This window comes from Amborella trichopoda, chromosome 5 (assembly GCF_054954075.1).
Source record: "Amborella trichopoda isolate Santa Cruz 75 chromosome 5, AtrichopodaSantaCruz75HAP2 v2.0, whole genome shotgun sequence".
NCBI lineage: Eukaryota > Viridiplantae > Streptophyta > Magnoliopsida > Amborellales > Amborellaceae > Amborella > Amborella trichopoda.
Genome location: NC_142340.1, coordinates 36,093,632 through 36,113,130, shown reverse-complemented (window position 1 = coordinate 36,113,130; position 19,499 = coordinate 36,093,632). Strand labels below are relative to the sequence as shown.

The 19,499-nt window shown below is 33.6% G+C and overlaps 1 long non-coding RNA gene across 1 annotated transcript; it reads left to right on the top strand.

Moving 5' to 3' along the window:
* Window positions 1–363: 363 nt before the first annotated feature.
* On the top strand, window positions 364–1,572 carry LOC148782070 (uncharacterized). The gene is made up of 2 exons (XR_016055389.1): window positions 364–627; window positions 811–1,572. It is a non-coding gene; the product is annotated as an uncharacterized LOC148782070 (long non-coding RNA).
* Window positions 1,573–19,499: the final 17,927 nt, after the last annotated feature.

Below are 19,499 nucleotides of genomic sequence, written 5' to 3'. Positions count from 1 at the left end.
ATTAAGCAGGTTAAATCGCTTCTACGCCCATATCTAGACGGTTCGATTTTGCGAAGACAGTAATTGACATAAAGAAAAAGCACGTAAATAATTAATAAAGAAAAACGTCAAAAAAACCATTCATTTCAACAACATTACAGTGCATTAGCGCCCTTTACTTTAGAGAATATATTGGCTACTTTCCCTTTAAATGACGCATTGCTTGCTTTCGTACACTCTACTCTCACTTTATAGGAATATGGTATTGGTGACTCACTGAGTAAGCAGTATTAAAGCTGCAATCCAGATTCCAATATGTTTTTCCAAAACATTAAAAAAGTAAAAGTTAGTAATAAAAGACAAGGTACAACCCCTAAGTTCCATGATCAGACTCTCTACAGCTGCAGCATCTCTAGTCATTGTGAACCATCGTCTCTTTGTCCAGCATTAAATCTTCTCAAGTTTTCATGTAGCTTCTGCAAAAACCTGGACCTAATAGACATCACGAGTCTTGAGAGAATCCCGCATTGGGTACTACTGTCGGGGTTACGTAACTTGGAGGTGTTGAATACAAACAATAGTGGAGTGCATTGGCATTGGCATTGGCATGAGGAGGAGGAGGAAACGGGGAATGGAGAGGAGAGTCGGGTGAGTTTGTCTTCTCTCAGCATTTGTTTTAAAGATGCTATCCTTTCGGATTGGTTCAAGCCACTGGCTAGTATCATAACTGACCTATCGCTGAAGAATTGCATCATAAAGGATGTTGCCTTGATAGCACTAACACAAGATTCAAGGTGCATTAAGTTCTTATGTATCGACTATTGTAAGCAGTTGCAGAGGCTGATCATCGCAGAGCATGCCAGGGAGGATGCATTTCAGTGCTTGACAAAGCTGGGCCTTTCTGGATTGCCTAGTTTGGAGACTATATGCATTGGCATTCCACCAAAAAGTTGCTTCGGTAACGTAAGGGAGATAACGTGCCCCATGCTAAAGATACGTCTCACCACAGGCATAAATTGCTCTACAATTTGACGTTTTTGTTGATAGAAAATTGCGAGGGAATGGAAGTGTTGATAGAAGATAATGGTGTGGAAGACGACGCATTTCCAAATTTATGTCGCTTGACGCTGCAAGATCTACCGAAATTGGGCATCATTTGTGAACTTGTCGAGCTAAGGAAGTTCCCATTAGGTATGCGTAATGCTCCAAAACTGAAAAGGTTTAAAGCAAGGAGAGAGTGGTGGGAACGTCTGCAGTGGGACGATGAGGACGCTACATCTCATCTCGGACCTACCCAATTCGTCTGAAAATATGAAAAGATAGAACGAAGGGCGTCCAGAAAGTGATCAAAGCAAGTTTGGGTTTTGAGTCACAGTGATGGTTTCATGTTTCTTGTGCAATGCTGGAGAGAGGGGGAGGAAGAGAGAGATGCTTGTGTATTGAATGCTATACTAGAGAGGGAGAGACATGGTTGTGTAATTCTACGAGAGATAGATGATTCTGTAAAGCTAGTGAGAACAAGCTATGCTTGTGTAAAGACGAAAAGAGTTTGTAGTGTGGGGTGAATGGAAGGTTTGGTTTGAATTATTAGGACGCCCGGTGTCATGTCTCCTATCCAAAATTTTAGGTAAAATCTAAAATGCTCGGCTCACGGTCAACTAGTTTTTTTTTTTATTATTATTATTTTTTTCAAAATTACTTTTTCAGTCAATTTGAATTTTAATTTTTTTCATTAGTATGGCAGTGCCCTCAAACTTTAAGGCATTGTCCTACCAACGAAAAAAAACTAAAACAAAATTATAAAAATAGAAAACTTCGGGCTGAAGGTAATTTTAAAAAAAATAACAAAAAAAAAAAATTTAACAACATTCTTTATAATTTTGATATCTAAGTGAAACATTTCGTATTTTACCGTAAAATTTAAAGTGTATACGTCAATCACTCTATATAACACTAGATGGATAGATATATTCGTGTAATGTTAGAGAGTGAGAGATATAGTGCAAAATTAAAGAGAGACATGTCCAACACGTGGTGTAATTTTTGAGAGAGAGAACGATGCGGTCCTTGAAAAAGAGAGAGAGATGTAATGCTGAGGTATATGAATGAGAGAGATTGAGAGAGAGAGAGAGAGTGGCACCTTGTGATTTCGAGTAAATAATTATGGATTTATGATGTTTTAAAATGTCACTAAGTTTCTAATCCTCGAATTTTTTTAATATGATCTCATTCCTTTGCACCATGAATGGGATTCCAGCACACAAACCCAAGCACTCTATCTCTCATTTGTGTTTGTTGTTTTTACTGGGAGTTTGCCTTGTTTTATGATATTTTTCTTTTAAAAATCAGGCCTTGGAATGAAAATCATATGAAAGCAAACACAAATTGTAATGGGTATTAAACACACCGAGTTCAGTTGCATCGACATGAAACCAAACTGGCAATGACATAACCTCACTTCAACAAAAAATAAGTTTTCGTGCACCCGCAAGATCTATATCATTTTTTAGTTTCAATTTTCATAATGGGTCAAGGTGCTTTTCAGATATGTATTTAATGTGAGACGTTTTTTTGTTTTCAAAAAACCTCGGCTATGTTGAAATTGCATCATTTATCGAGATACAAGTAAGAAACAAATTGTTTAATATTCTATAAATTTGTGATGGTAGCACCCCTCTACACCTTAATCACCACATTGTGGTTTTCATTGCCATTGACATCACCCCATTAATACCTTCAAAAACTAACTTCTAAACTATTTGAAAAAATGGGCAGGGGCCTGTCTTCTCCACTGAATTACCCATGAAAAAAAAAACATTATAACTATTTCATCTTAACATGTATTTTTTTTGGGTATTTTAAATTTTAGGAAAAATAATGCAAGGTATTATTGTCATCTCTCATTGGTGACCTGATAAATTTCTTTAAATTTTATTGGTGTGAACCCTCGACTTACCTCATGCAACTAAATAAATATATCTAGAGTTATCATCCTTTAAGCTATGGGAAATAATTTTCTGCATTTCAAGGAGCAGGCCATCATTTACTCCGAGTAAAAACCAGAGTATTTTTTATCTCCCAAAGTTTGGGGATGTAACTTTTTTAACCTATTGACTGGCCTCAAATAAACAAATAAATAAATGTCACTCTCTATCTTCCTGAAAAATAACATCCTAAGAACAAGGACTGTGCAATTTCGAACAGTAATATGTCAGTGTTAATGTACTCAAAATTTTTTTTTTATTTTTTTTAAAAGAAAGCATTTAATGATTCTATAATATATGGTTATTTGCGAATTGTTATTTGTAACAATAAAAAAGATCTTTGAGCTGTATGCTTGAAACAATTATCCTCTTATCTAAAGGGTGAGGTTTCTATACGGCTGTGGCCCCAAACAATCAAAGTAAGGCACACCTTTAAATAGTGTCAGGCCATTCATTTTGGTAGTGCAAATCTTTGTGATGGCATGAAACTTTATTTTCATATGTTATTAGAAAATTTAAATCTTAGGAAATAGTATAGATCGAGCAGATTTATGAACTCTTGAAGAATCTTCAAGATTTATGAACTCTTGAAGAATCTTCAAGATTTATGAACTCTTGAAGAATTATTAAAATTAATGCTCCTGAAATACATTACAAGATTGACTATTTTCAAGACTTGAAATCCACTTTTTCTCATGTCCAAAAACTTGAGGTCGAGATGATCGACTTGAGTATTTTTCGGCATCAAAATATCTTTTTCTAGTGGGTTTTTGAGGTTCTCTTAGTTCAATTTCTTAGGGCCTCGTCCATATATAAACTTTTTCCTTATATAAAATAATTGAATTCTAACTCTCTAATAGTACATTCCTAGCTAACATAAAGAAAAAGTGCTAAATAATATACAAATGAGAAACCTAAAAAGAGCATTAACTTCAAGAACATTATTATATGGGTGAGGTTTGTATAAGGTTATCCTTATACAATAGACGTCAGGTGGACCTGTAAAATTTATTTAGAAATGTCGTTTCGATGTTGAAAATCTTATGATGGTTTCAAAATCTATTTTCATATTCGGTTAAAAATTTAAAATTTAAAAATAGTATAGATCGAGCAGATCAATAAGCATGTGAAAATTTTGAAATCAGACAATTTAGATGACTTTTTACCTGATGTGCTATTTTTGAATTTGGAATTTTTTTTTTTTCTTCATCTTCATTTATCTCAAGTTTCATATGATTAGCTGGAGGGTTCTCTTAAGTGGGAACACTCTCTACAGTAGGATTTTTCAGATGCACCTTTCTTCACCTTGCAGCCTTATTCAAACTTTTACCTTATTATATTCGATAATGCTTTGGCCCACTTTACCGTAACTTATGCAATGGCTAGTTTCACTTTAAATGATTCGTGACTTACATTCTCAGCATCTAACTTCGCTTTATGCGAATAAATGCATTGCTCACTTATCAAGCAACATAAAAGTTGTAACTTACTGGTTTAAAAAACGGATCGGAGTCCCGGATAGGGCACCTTAAAAACTCATTCGAATCGGTGAATCGGCAATCTAGATCGAGAATCGGTCAAATTAGTCCAATTAAACCTTAAAAAAAATCCAAAAAAGTTATAAAAATTCATTATAGATGTTATTTTTTAAGAATCAAATAAGAAATACGGGTATTAAATTATTAAATTTTATTTTTAATCAATTTAAAAATAATTAAGATGTTCTTTCCCTGTATGAACTTATGTTAACCATTAAATTTGCATCACATAAAACAAAAAACATAAAATTACCACTGATAAAGTACATAATCATACATAGACTATAATAAATAATGGATTAAATCGATGAAAAATGGCCACTAAAATCTCGAATTGGAAGAAAAACCTAATCTACGAAAAAAAAAATAGAAAAAACCAAATTATTACAACCTAACTAACTATAATCTAAAATTATTACAACCTATCTAACTATAATATTATATATTGCAAGGAAAATTGTTGGTTTACATTTTATTATATAAATAATAACAAATTTAAAATATTTTATACTACCATTTAATTTAAAATGTATTATTGACAATTGTAAGAAAAAGAATACATTACAAGATTTATAATGCAGATAAATAAATAAAATATTTGATTATCAATATAGAAATTATTCGAATGCGCATCAATTTTCGAAATAGCACTTCAAATTTTCAAAAATATATTTTTTAGAATTCTAGAATAAATTTAATGGAAGAGATTGTTAGAGACAGAGAAATATTTCAAATGTGTATGAATCATATCTTAAAATTAATATTCTTAAATTTATGTTAAAGCTTACCATATTATAAAAATAAAAATTATAATTAGATCAGTTATTCCTAGTTTGTATTAAAAAATATTTGTTGTACTAAGAAATATCTTTTATTTTATTGAGAAGAAATACTTTTCTTTTTTTTGTGAGAAAATATGATATTTGTTGTATTACCTGTTTTTTTTTTTGACAATAAAAAAAGAAGATGTTATATTACCTTTTTTTGTTTTTCTTGTTGTATTACTTTTTTTTTTTTTCATCATATTATTTTTTATTTTTTTCATCATATTTTTTTCTTCATTTTAGCTTTTTTTTAAGACAAGTAAAAACCTATCTTCTTCTTCTGCTTTTTTTATTTTTTATTTTTTATGAAGACAAAAAGTGAATTTGCGTAATTTCTTTTTTTTCTTATGAAGACAAAAATTAAATTTGCATAATAGCATCTCAACTGAGATTCGAACTTGGGACGTCACACAAAAAACATTGCTACCAACCATCACAACCCTTTGCACGCTACTAAAGAGTTCTCTACAATAATTACCTATATTGAATGAATTTTCAACATAATATCGCTTAGTATAAGTCCCACATCGAAGAATTGGAGAAAGTTTACACGGTATAACTACCTTTACAAAAGCCTTAACGTTAGCGCGATAGAGAGAAAGGGCACACCTGCGGTGATATTTTGAAAAAAATTATCACAATGTCCTCAGGTAAGGACTCGCCCTGTGATGTCACTAAGCGGTTGAAATCGCGATTTATGATGTAATCAGCATCTGGAATCACGATTTATGACGTAATCGGAGCGATTCACTATTCAAAATCGTCGATTCTCTAATAGGATCGGGTGATTTCCAGTTTTACAGAAGAATCGACAAGGGGTGACCGATTCTCGAGTCGACCCGGGCGATTCCATTGCAACTCGCCGATTTTTAAAACCCTGGTGGTAAGTGTAACCTACACGCTTGTACTCTTTCAAAACAACGAAAGAAAAGTAAATAATAAATACATACCAATTGTGTAGGGTCACCTTAACTCACCGGATCTGTGTATTTGCATTAAAAACTCTTTTAAAAAAATAATAAGAAAATAATAAAAATGAAGTCAAGTAGATAGGAAAAATAACTAATACTCTTTCAAAACAACGAAAAGTAAAAGTAAATAATAAATACATATCAATTGTGTAGGGTCACCTTGACTCACCGGATCTATGTATTTGCATTAAAAACTCTTTTAAAAAAATAATAAGAACATAATAAAAATAAAGTCAAGTAGCTAGGAAAATTAACTAAAACTGAATAAATAAAGAGTGCTTAACCTTCGAGAACCCGGAACCCGAAGTTTCGGGCTTGGATCAGAGTAGTCTTCTTATTTGCACCACCATCTCTTTTTAGATGCTTATGCATGCTGAAATTAGTAGATCTAAGGTAATTTGACCTAGATTAAGGGGTTCTTAAGGCATGGAGAAAAGCTGGGGAATTTTAAGTAGTGTCTATCTAGGCTTTTATGAGGATTTAGGAGGGATTTTCTTCTATTTTCTAAGGTTTTAGTGGCTCCTAAGATTAAATCCGAATTTTGGGATTTCTTTCTGAATTTTTAAGATTTTTTGAAATTTTTTCGAATTTTCAAAGGGTTTTTCCTATTTTCCAAAGAATTTTTGAATCTGTCTTATGGAATTTTTCTAGCTTTTGAGGGGGTATATATGGGTTTGAGATAGGTTTAAGTTTAAAATTAATCCAACCCAATTGGGATTAGGATTAGGATTAGGGAGTTTTCCCCTTTCTTTTCGATTTTTTTGGCCTTTTTTGGGGTTGGAAAACTGTGTAAAATCGCTTCTAGAGGGTTGTAGGGCCGGGCCGGGTCTATCATATCGCACGCCATGGGCCTTGATGACCTGAAAGACAGGTGGCACGTCGGGCGGGCCTGACCGACACGCTCCGTATCATGCGGGTCATCCCAGGTGCATTTGGGCATGAGCCAAAATATCATTTTCTAGATTGTTTTAAACGTAGATTCCCGGTGATTCTTGAACTGTTGAAAAGATCATAAGGTTTACTTCACCTAGGGTTATGTTTTGGTCTACTTCATCCCTAGGTGTTGTATTAGTTCAGTACACCAAAGTCCACAGGGATCCATAATTAGTTTAGGCCATAGTCCAATCAAATATTCTCTAAATCAAATATCGCAAACTTTCGAAACCCAATTACTCAAAAAGGCAGGTTTTGCAATAAATTGGACATAAAATATTAAGAGGACCTTCCAAAAAACATATTACGTGGACCTTCCATTTCAAGATTTTCAAATGCTTATATATCTACTTGATTTGAACTATTTTTGGAGCTTGAAATTTATGAAATAGAAATAAAAAGCGATTATCCGGCCATCCCACGAATTTTTTACACCAAAATTACATTCAAGATAAAACGTGAAGGCATACCTTAATTTCATTAGTTAAGGTTGCAACCCTATGCAATCCACACCCTATAAATAGAAGAAATAGTGGGCGAAATACGTAGTAAGGAAGAGAGAACAAGGAAGTTGGAGAGGCCTAATGGTCCCAAAAGTAGGAATTTGATGAGAGAATAAGTTTTTAAAAGGAGGGGAATATATCTTTCTAATTTATTATTATTGTTATTACTATTATTATTTTAGTAAACTTATTCAAGTGCAACAAAAGAGTTCTTCCTGTTGCAACCCATTTCTCTTGTGTTTGTTGTTTATTTTTTAATCTTGTTAGATGATTGAATAGAGGGTAGATATAATTTCCCACAATCCTTTTGCATCAGCTAATAAATGTCTGAATAGGGTCACTAGGGCAGTTCGCGTGAGAGTCGCCCGAGTCACTTCCAAACTAAGGCGAGGAGAGCTGCTGTAGGAATTTCTCGAAGCTCTGATATAACTTGTAGAAAATACTCCGCAGTGAATCAAACTTAGAGAGAGAAACTCACTCTCTAGTACTTTGGACTCTCCAATACAAAAGGCGTCACCCTTCATACACACACTGTATAATAGCACACACTTGCGCCAAACTTACAGGACAGGCCGTGATTGTATATGTGCACACTCTCACGCACATACACTCTATGAATAATACTTTGGAGAAATGATCTTTAAGCCTTTTTCTGACATTTCCATTCCTATTAGCCCTTTGGATTAAAAGAAAATCCTATGCACATGCTCAAGTTTTAAACTTTGGAACCATTAGCCGCCCAATTATATTTTTCTTTGTTATTTTTACAAATTTGATCTTTTTGTTTTACAAAATGCTAAACCTATACACTAGTCATCAATATTTTTTTGTGTGACTTGATATACAAATTGAAAAAAAGACTAATGTGATCGTGTCGGTAAATATACCTTTTTTATTTTTTATCTTTTCACCCCTTTTCTTTTATTTTCTTTTTTTTTTCTTTTGGCAAAGATCACTTATAAGTAGTCTTATTACAATAACTCTTGCTTCAAATAAAATGAAAATATCAAATCTAGGATATTAAAAACCTTGATGCCATTAAACTAATTTTCTTTAAACAAAGAAAATATCCACAATTCTTATGCTTGAGATTATAAACACAATATATGGTAAGAAACAAACAGAGAGTGCTGGAGATTATCTCAATCGGGTTTAGTACCCCCCATACACCGAGTCTCCTCCTTCCGACGGTACTCGGGATCTATGATCGGTCACTTGATTATCCTCCATATGGCAAATCCCTCTCAATGGCATATGGATCTCGATTTAGAACCAACTACCTAAGGCCTCAATGCCTTAGTCTTGCTCAAGCCCCATTTGCTTGATCTTTTGAGAGATGAGAGATAGATCAAAAAGAGAGTGAGATAATTACTAGTAAGAGGATCCTCCCATTTGTTACCCAAAAATCAAACCTAACCTTAGCTTGGGCGTGCCATCAAGAAATACTGAGAGACAGATGATTTGGGCGTACCCTCTTAGAGAAAACTTAAGAGAGATAGAAGATAAAACTTGGGGCATGCCTCAAAATTGGGTTGTGCCTCCCCTTTGGTAATCTAGAGAGAGAATTAAATTTTGGAAGAGAGAGAGAGAATTCTTGAAGAGATGAGATAATATGTACATCATTTTATGAAGGGAGAGACCTCCTTTTATATATTTTTTGTGCCTTCGAGGTTTACCTCAATTCGTAGGGTTAAATCTTTACCATCAATCTAAAGAGACTTGTGGGGTGAGAGATTTGAGTCACCATCTTTTTTATCCACCATCAAGATTCAAAGAGATGAGCTAGAGCCTTATCCTCACTTTCCTAGATCTATTCCCATCAAATCTTTAAATAAAGAAAGTATATATCTTCTTTTCTATTTTAGTACATCCAATCTTTATTTAATAGATTAAATAATCTTGATTCAAAGATTTATTAAATATTTCAAATATTCAAGTAAGTTGGCAATCCCCAAAAGCTAATCCAAAAAACAATGGATAGACATTCTTCCCAAGAAGAATACGTGAATGGGGCCCTTTTGGTGGCCACGTGTGGGCCCCACCTAATCCACATGTTTTTAAATTTTGGGCCTCATATTTTATGGAGGTCCCATATATTTTTAGAAAATATTTTATTTCATATTTAGAATTTTTAAATCTTATACGTTATTTAAAACATTGAAAAATTAATTCCTCTTAATTTATGAATCCAAATGACAAAAGTAAAATATCAGAAGATTCACAAAAATTCAAATAAACATTCTAAAAAATCATATATCATAAAGTTAAATAAAACTGATTAATTTTTTATGGGAATCGGATCCGTTAGGTCTAGAAATTTATCAATATACGGGAGCACTCTACCCTCAACTATGGACTACTATCCACCTAACTTTCTCAAACTGACCCCATATCCTGTGACCCACAATACACTGCAGGGGCTCATGATTGGACCACCAAAGTCAGCTAATAGACGAGGGGATGCAATCCCAGTTTATGGATTTCAAGTTCTACCCTAGATACAAAATAAATCATGGTCCTCCAAACCATGATGCAACCATGACTCTATGGTGCATAGGGGTAATATCTCACACATATACACGCTTCACCCTCATTGACGAATCTTAAAACGGCTATCTATGTATATGTCATGTGATGATATAACGATGAGGTTTTAGCCTTGTATCTAAAGGCTATTCATCACAAGCAAGGGCCACACAGTCTCTTAGCTCTCATCTGGGCGTACTTCGACCTCATCAAAAGCTAACCCACTAAAACCTTCTCGGTAGATCCCTATGTTCAGGTACCTTGGGTTTTTCCAAACGCGGCTGGCCTAGCACGTCGAGCCTAGTCTGAGTATCGGCAAATCGCATTTACCTAGTATGGTCCACAAGAGGACCATACTTCCACTGAGTTTATGTTTCACTGTATAAAATGCTCATACAAGCTCTCATAAGGCCTTTAAAGGCCACATAAACCCAACATCTTCTACTTGGCCTTTGGAGGCCTTACAATCTCTCTTTCTCACATTCTCATCCCCTCAATTACAATCTCTCTCACTCAAGCATTTTTCACTTATTCTATCTTATTATATTAATAATGGCTTTTGTCATCAATTCTTTCACAAAGGATTTATGGAGGCAGTGCCTCTTTCTTTTTTATGCTCGGATCTCATTTCAAAAATGATCGTAATCCATCTTTTATGTCGCATTACAAATCATGGACCTATTGTCGGCTTAAAACATCTCTTCTATCAAGTTACTCCCTTCTGTAGCCATACAATTAGCGTTATGCGTCTGGGTTCCATGGGTGAACAACGGTATGTCGTTCCAGCTGGCCCATCAAACACAAGCCGATGCTCCCACTAGATTATTGATTTTATCTAGATCTTTTCATAACCGGATACCTGTACAGCTAAAAATAATTGTGGGATGGTTAATAGCTCCCACTCAAACATAACACATAAGAAATAATATTTCAGCATTATCATGCCTGTGACATGAGATAGTACAACATGTCTCATACTAAACAATAACTCAATGCTCATTTGGTTTCATAAAACCATTTTTAGAACCACAAAGGTTTCTACCACACTAGTCTCGTGGTTGTAAACCCATACAAACCAAGTTGTCTAATCCACACAACACGTGTCAAGGAAACTTTGCAAGATGACCTTCCTACAATATTTCTTATGGTTCAAGGTCTTATGTAATCGAGGACTCTAAATAATTAGAAATATGGGTCAAGGCATATGGGTATTTGAAAACTAGTGCATGACAGTTTTGCTCCCATTTTTATAAATACCTTCAAGACACAATGTTTTTCTTTTTTAAAAAAAAAAACATTGACTTAGTATACATATACATTCACAAGCAATAGTTAGACAATAATATGAGGCTTTAAAATGATTTTTTCTTAAAGACTTAGTTGACCTTGCAATACTATGTGATTTTCTAAAAAGAACAATATTCATTGACCTTAGGTTTTTCTCAAATCATCTAATTTAATTTTAAAGTACATGTTTACCCTTCATAAATCATTTTAGCAGATTCACCTTTAATTTACTTCCAATTCAAGTTCATGGCTACAAAAAAAACAAATCATAAATACCATCTTATAATTTTATCCAAAATAAAACATGACTAAAGAATGGTTATTAAAGCCTTGACAAAATACTTCATTTTTGGCAAAAGTAGAGATTTTATCAGAAGTTTATCATCACTTGCGACACATTATATTATAGACATTTATTGGGAGGATGGTCATTAAGACCGAGTTCCATCAGAACACTCCCTTCATGCCTACATATTTGAATGAGCCACACCCATCTCTAGCGTTTCATACTTAGGCTCAAAGCCCTCGATCAAACCACATCTCCATGTGTATCACTCCCTCAAGTAGTTTATACTCAAGCACAAGGAGGCACAAAAACACAGGGTATTCAAAATCGGCTCTTTCAAATTTGTTAGCACCTATCACCTAATGTCCATACACTCGACACATATTCATAAAACAAATAGCCAAAAAAATCAAAGTAATGTATCAAACTTAAAAAAAATAGCGGGTTACTGAATCCTCTTTCCCAATATGACATCACCATGTAATGTGGGATAGATTTCATATCTCAAAACGATATAGTGTGGTACCTAGGCTTTCTTGATTCATTGGTTTACTTGTTTGACAAGATTTTGTGATCTTGGAAGAGCACTCAATTGATGAAGAATATATTGGTCATTGGTTTCACCTGTCATGAAGTGCCCATCCTTTTGGCACTTAGATTCTCTTTGTCTCACATCGAGAAGAAATAATCTTCTTCATCCCATTATTTCAAATATCACAATTTCGATTCTCCCACTGATCTTTATCGTTTCAAAGCCACCCTAAAGTCTCTCTATATATCTCTTCATCTCGAAGAAACCAATATGCTTTTATATGTATTGTGTTTCTTATTCTTTCTGCTATTATCAAATCGAATACTCTTCACAAAGAGTGTCATATCTTGCCAACTCTGTATTACCTCTCTCTGTAGTTTTCATTATAATAAACCATACTCATAGCATACTATAAAACTTTTTAAATGAGCCTTAAGAAGGTCTTCATTATGAAGAATCCAAAGATGTGCCTTCACATGCCACATCTTTTAATTTGTTGTAGAATCGAACATGAGCATCCAATGATAAAATATGTTATCTCTCAACTCATAAAGAATTTATCTCCGAATCCTTTTGAGTATTGAAATCGACTCAAAAATATGAAATAGTGCTCAGTTCCATCCTTAAATCATACCATTTAGTGAGTCTTTATTTTAGTGACATTTACGTCACAATGCAATTTTCTCAACAGAAAATCAGGTTGAGCAGCTCTCAATAAAGAAATTGTTTATCTCAATCATCAAAGAATTTCTTCTTAAAATCTTTTGTGTTGAAAACTAGACTCAAAATCAAATCATAAAATCATAGTGTGAATCCAAAATAATACTTTTCTTCAGAGAAATAAATACATGACATTCACGTCACAAAATAAATTATACTGCAAAATTCTAAGATGAACACTATGTAGTAAAATTTTATTTTGTCTGTACCCTCATGGAGTTTCCCTTTCAAACCAATTTTGTTTCAAAGTAGAAACATAATGATAATACATATATTTCCACAAGCCTCATATCATTTTGTTATGTAGGCTTGATAAATATAGTTATTCATGTGTCAATGAAGAACATATCAAATTGTAAAAAATTCAGGATAACCTCTCTTTAATCCCAAATTTTTATTCCTCTTTTCCCATAGATATTTTTCTCTCAAATAATATTTATTAGAAAATAGACTCAGAATATAAATCTAAAAACTAGGATTGGCTATAAAACATTCTGTTAAGAATAGAAATAAAATCATGACTTCCAAGTCATATAAATAGTTTTCATTGCAGAAAACAGCACTTGTGCACCTTTTATTAAATAGACCTTATCTTTTAAACTAAAAACAATTTCTTAATGAAATTTTTTTCTTTTGAAATTAGCTTCAATTTGATGAATACAGTCAAATTTCAACTAGAAATAAAATCATATAATTAGTAAGAAAAATCACAGAACTCAATAGATAGTTCTTTAAATTTGTAGAGTCAGAACTGACACCCTTCATTAATTAATCTATAACACTCCATTCCCTTAGGATCTCCCACATAAATTTTGCAGGTAGATTCTACTCTCAACGATACACAATATCATAAATTTTGCAGGTGGATTCTACTCCCAACGGTACACAATATCACTGAGTATGTAACGGAAAAATACATCATTATTTTCTTCATATCAGTGCTCGAAAAAAGACTAGAATACACATTTTGCACAGTGACTCTGTAGGTGTTTGAAAATTTCCATTATTTTTAACCGCGGGTGTATTACGTGACCACAAAGGTCATTAACTTTCTTATATCTTATTCTCAAGCTTGATCTAGACTCAATAAAGAGAAAAGATAACTAATGACATCAAGTATCATTAGCTCTGATACCAATGAAAGAGATACTAATGTGATCTTATCGGTGAATATAATTTTTTATTTTTCTTCTTTTCACCCCTTTTCTGTTCTTTTTCATTTCTTTTAGTAAAGATCACTTACAAGTAGTCTTATTACAATAACTCTTGTTTAAAATAAAATAAAAATAAAAAATCTAGGATCTTAAAAACCTTGATAGCATTAAACTAATTTTCTTTAAACAAAGAAAATATCGACAATTCTTATGCTTGAGAAAATAAATACAATATAATTAAATATGGTAAGAAACAAAAAGAGAGTGCCGAAGATTACCTCACCTCGGCTTATTACACCCCACACCGAGTCTCCTCCTTCTGATGGTGCTCGGGATCTATGATCGGTCACTTGATTCTCCTCCATATAACAAAATCCTCTCAATGGCATATGGATATCGATCTAGAACCAACTACCTAAGGCCTCAATGCCATAGTCTTTCTCAAGCCCTATTTGCTTGATCTTTTAAGAGATGAGAAATAGATCAAAGAGAGAGGGAGAAATCTACTAGCAAGGGGATCCTCCCATTTGTTACCCAAAAATCAAACCACCATAAGCTAATCTTAGCTTGGACGTGCCATCTAGAAACAATGAGAGAAAGATGATTTGGGCGTACCCTCTTAGAAAAAACTCGAGAGAGATAAAAGATAAAACTTGGGGTGTGCGTCGAAATTGGGGCATGCCTCCCCTTTGGAAATCTAGAGAGAGAACTAAATTTTGGAAGAGAGAGAATTCTTAAAGAGAGGAGATATTATGTACGTCATTTTATGAAAGGAGAGACCATAGATTTTCTATGCCTTTGGGGTTTACCTCAATTTGTAGGGTTAAATCTTGATCATCGATCAAAGTTGACTTGTGGGGTGAGAAACTTGAGCCATCCATCTGTTTGATCCACTATCAAGATTCAAAGAGATGAGCTTGAGCGATATCTTTCCTTTCCTAGATCTATTCCCATCAAATCTTTAAATAAAGAAAGCATATATCTTATTTTCTATTTTAATATATCCAATCTTTATTTATTAGATCAAGCAATCTCGATTCAAAGATTTATTAAATATTTTAAAAATTCAAGTAAGTTTGCTATCCCCAAAAGATAACCCAACAAACAATGAATAAACATTCTTACCAAGAAAAATATGTGAATGGGTGGGGCGTGCCACCCTTTTCGTGGCCATGTGTGGGCCCCACGTAATGCACATGTTTTTAAATTTTGGACCCCATATTTTATGGAGGTCCCATATATTTTTTAAAAATATTTTATTTCATATTTAGAATTTTAAATCTTATATTTTATTTAAAACATTGAAAAGTTAATTTATCTCAATTTATAAATACAAATGGGAAAAATAAAGCATTAGAATATTCACAAAAATTGAAATAAACATTCTAGAAAATCATATATCATAAAATTAATTAACACTAATTAATTTTTTATGAGAATCGGATCCGTTATATCTAGGAATTTATCAATATACGGGAGCACTCCACCTTCAACTGCGGACCACGATCCACCTAGCTTCCTCAAACTGACCCAGCAGTTTCCATGACCTACAGTCCACTGCAGGGGCTCATGATTGGACCACCAAAGTCACCTAATAGACTAGGGGATGCAATCCCATTTTATGAATATCAGGTGCTACCCTAGAGATTGAAAAAATCATGGTCCTCCAAACCATGATGTAACCATGACTCTATGGTGCATATGGGTAATCTCTCGTACATGTACTCGCTTCACCCTCATTGGCGAATCTTAAAATGGCTATCTATGTACATTCCATGTGATGATATAATGATGAGGTTTTAGCCTTGTCTCTAAAGGCTATTCATCACACGCAAGGGCCACACAGTCCCTTGGCTCTCATCTGGGCGTACTCTAACCTCATCAAGGGCTAACCAACTACAGCCTTCTTGGTAGATCCTTATGCCCAGGTACCTTTGTTATTTTCCAAACTCGGCTTGCCTAGTGCGTCGAGCCTAGTCTAAGTATTGGCAAATCGCTTTTGTCTAGTATGGTCCACAAGAGGACCACACTCCCATTGAGTTTATGTTTCACTATATAAAATGCTCAAACAAGCTCTCATAAGGCCCTTAAAGGCCACATAAACCCAACAAAATTTTAATAGATGACAATAATAATATTTATAATTAATTAATAATTATAATAACAACAATAATATATTAACTGTTTAATATTTCTTATCTTATAGGTATTTTGATAAATGTTTTAATAAATGAATAAATAAATAGTAATAATCTATTAACTATCGTAACAAATACCTTGATTAATCATTTTTCAAGTTCAAAAGATAAAGATGTTAATGTAAAATAGATCGTAATAATAAAGAAAAATTCATTTTGTTTTCATGTTTAAATTTATATAGTGGGATCCACGAAGGTAAGATTGGTTTTATGCAACAAAAGAAAAAGGGAAGGGGGGAATTTTGTGAAATAAAAAGATCAAATTTGTAAAAAATACAATGAAAAACACAATTATGGGGGACTAACGGTCTCAAAATTTTAAATATCTAGGCGGGTACAAGGGATTTTTGTGAACTCAAGGGGCTAATCGGCAGGGATGTTTCTGGGAGGGGGGTAAAGGTCATTTTTCCTAATACTTACTTCTAACAACAACTTACAATACATATACTCCCCACTCAATGCAACACTTGCACACACATTCCACTTGGAGCCATACTACGCATTACATATCGACCACTCCCTGCAATGACATACAGGAGGCCTCACGACACACCTACACTACATCTTTCACCTTTTGATGGTGGACAAAATAAAAAAAAACAATTTCAACTATTCACCTTTTGACATGCAGTTATAGTTTTAGGGTTTATTTCTAGAGAATTTAAGTTTTTAGGGATTGTCGAGATTTTATTTTTTTATTTACCTCATAAGAACTATTCACTAATATTGCTCATGGGAAACGGCTTATAGGGATAAAATTGTCATTACAAATTTTAAGTTAAGTAAGGATATATGGGTAATGAATTATTTGTTTGTAAATTTTTTGTACTTGAAACATTAAATTATAATATATAAGAGGTATGTGGAGGTCTATTCCCCATGACTCTTAGAATTTGCAAGAGAGAAAAGCTTAGGCTTTTGAAACCCTAGCATGGGCTAAGGAGAATAAACCCTAGATTTCCTTGAATTATGCTTCTGTTTAGTTTGTTTCTTGTTGATTTTACTATTCCCTCAACTTTTCTACATCAAATTGGTATCAGAGCTTGTGATCTATATGGAAAGTACTGTAGCATTGTATGTAGTTTCTGTAGTACTATACAAAGTTACTATAACATTGATTTTTTGGTACCCTAGGTCAACAACAAAACGGGGAAGCTATAGTGGGGGTCTAGGATTTGTTAAGGTTTTCCCAAAACAACGTAGATCTTGATGATTTTAGTTGTTTTTTGTTGACTATTTACCTAGGGCTTGTGATTTAACCCATGGCAACGATAAGGGGCTGTAGAAGGGGGATCTTTGTGTGTGCACTCCATTTTCCCCTAGATGACATAATCGAGAAACGTGAAAGGCAACTAGTGCAGTAGTATGTCAGCATCCAGAATGGGAAAAATGGTGAGTTTTCCGCTCAATCTCGAGTACAAGAATTTTCACTTTTGCGCTCTACGTGTGGAGTTGAGTGAGGAGGATAGAGACCGGAGGCCTAGACGTGGGGTGCATCACATTAGGATTTTCTATTTGAAGGACGAGATTTTTTATTTTGACATAGATTACATAGAAAATCAGCAAGGTATACATCGTGATTCACCACCAATCTTTGATATAGATTCAGTCGAACAGAAAGATCTCTTAGGAGATCTGGCCTACGTAAGGATCAAGATGGTGAAGAATATGGAAAGAAGGTTGCAGAAGGACTGAGCCAAATCATGGCCTTTGAAGATCTCATTAATAATGAAGAGATAGAGATATCAATAAATTTAGGGCATTGGAACCAGAGTAGCAAAGAGGAAGTGCCGTTGACTCATTCGTAAATTATGGCCCTGATTTTAAAAAGTGAAGAAATAGATGTCAACAAAACCTCTAAAGACCAAAAATTTAGGTTTGTAGTTTCCTACATGATGTTTAATAAGAGTTTAAGGATAGACATATCCGATAAATTTGCAATGACTCTTCAATATAAATATCAAGTTCCATTTCTTGAGAAATTACTTTTATTACAAATAGTTTTTAAACCAACAAAGAAGAAAAATGTTGCACAAGGCATTTTATCACATTTTAAAACTCGAGGACACATTTTCTGTAACTAGAGGAGAATGATGGAGGGAAAAATTATACTTATTTTTAAATAAAATCGAATTTTAGAGATGATTATTTTGATTTTAGTTTTAGGATTTATTTTTAGGAATTTAAATCTTTTTTGGGATTCTAGGGTTTCTTGTATTTTCTTTATTTATTATTCACATGTACTATTAATGGCACTATTTGCATTTACTACTCACCCATTATTGTTATGGTATTGTTCAAGTGGTATTTTTCACAAGGGTATTTTTTAAAGTTTAATGTTATTTTGGGGTGTTTTACAGTCCTAATTATTTAATTTGGTGTCAAGTTAATTTATGGTTTCATAAACTTATAAAAGGGTGGATGACACATTTTGGGAGATATATATTCTGGGAATGAATTTTATTTTGTACAATAAAAAATTTTAGCAGTTAGTGTTGCAGTTCGCACGCTTCAATAATGGGCGAGACGATGATCTTTCAGCCCATGCGGATCTCGAGTACATGCCTTTCACTTTAGCACTCTATGTAGGGAGTCGAGTGATGAGGATAAATACGAAAGACCAAGAAGTAGAGAGCACAACTCTAGGGTTTTCAATTTGGATGATGAGATTACTGCTTTCGACGCAAATTGTAAAAAATCAACAGGATGTAGATTGGGATCTATAACCAATTTTCGATGCTACTTATTTGAAGAACATGTTTTAGTAGTGTGCAAATTCAATCAGGTTACATGCTTGAAGTTAAGTAATTTCAACAAATTGATGTGATTTACAAATATTCTACTGACTAAAATGACCCTTTCCTCGAGGGTTTCCTAGTTCTAATGCACAATTAATGTATTTTGATTAGTACACCAACCCAAAAGTCCTAGAATCATGTTTGCAATATGTTAGTTGAGGAATGTTGCCGGACTAGCATCAATGTCGTCTTAGCACACTTCAAATGAGTAGGCCATTTACTATTCAAGGATGGCAAGCTACACCAGTTTCAAGTAATAGTAAACA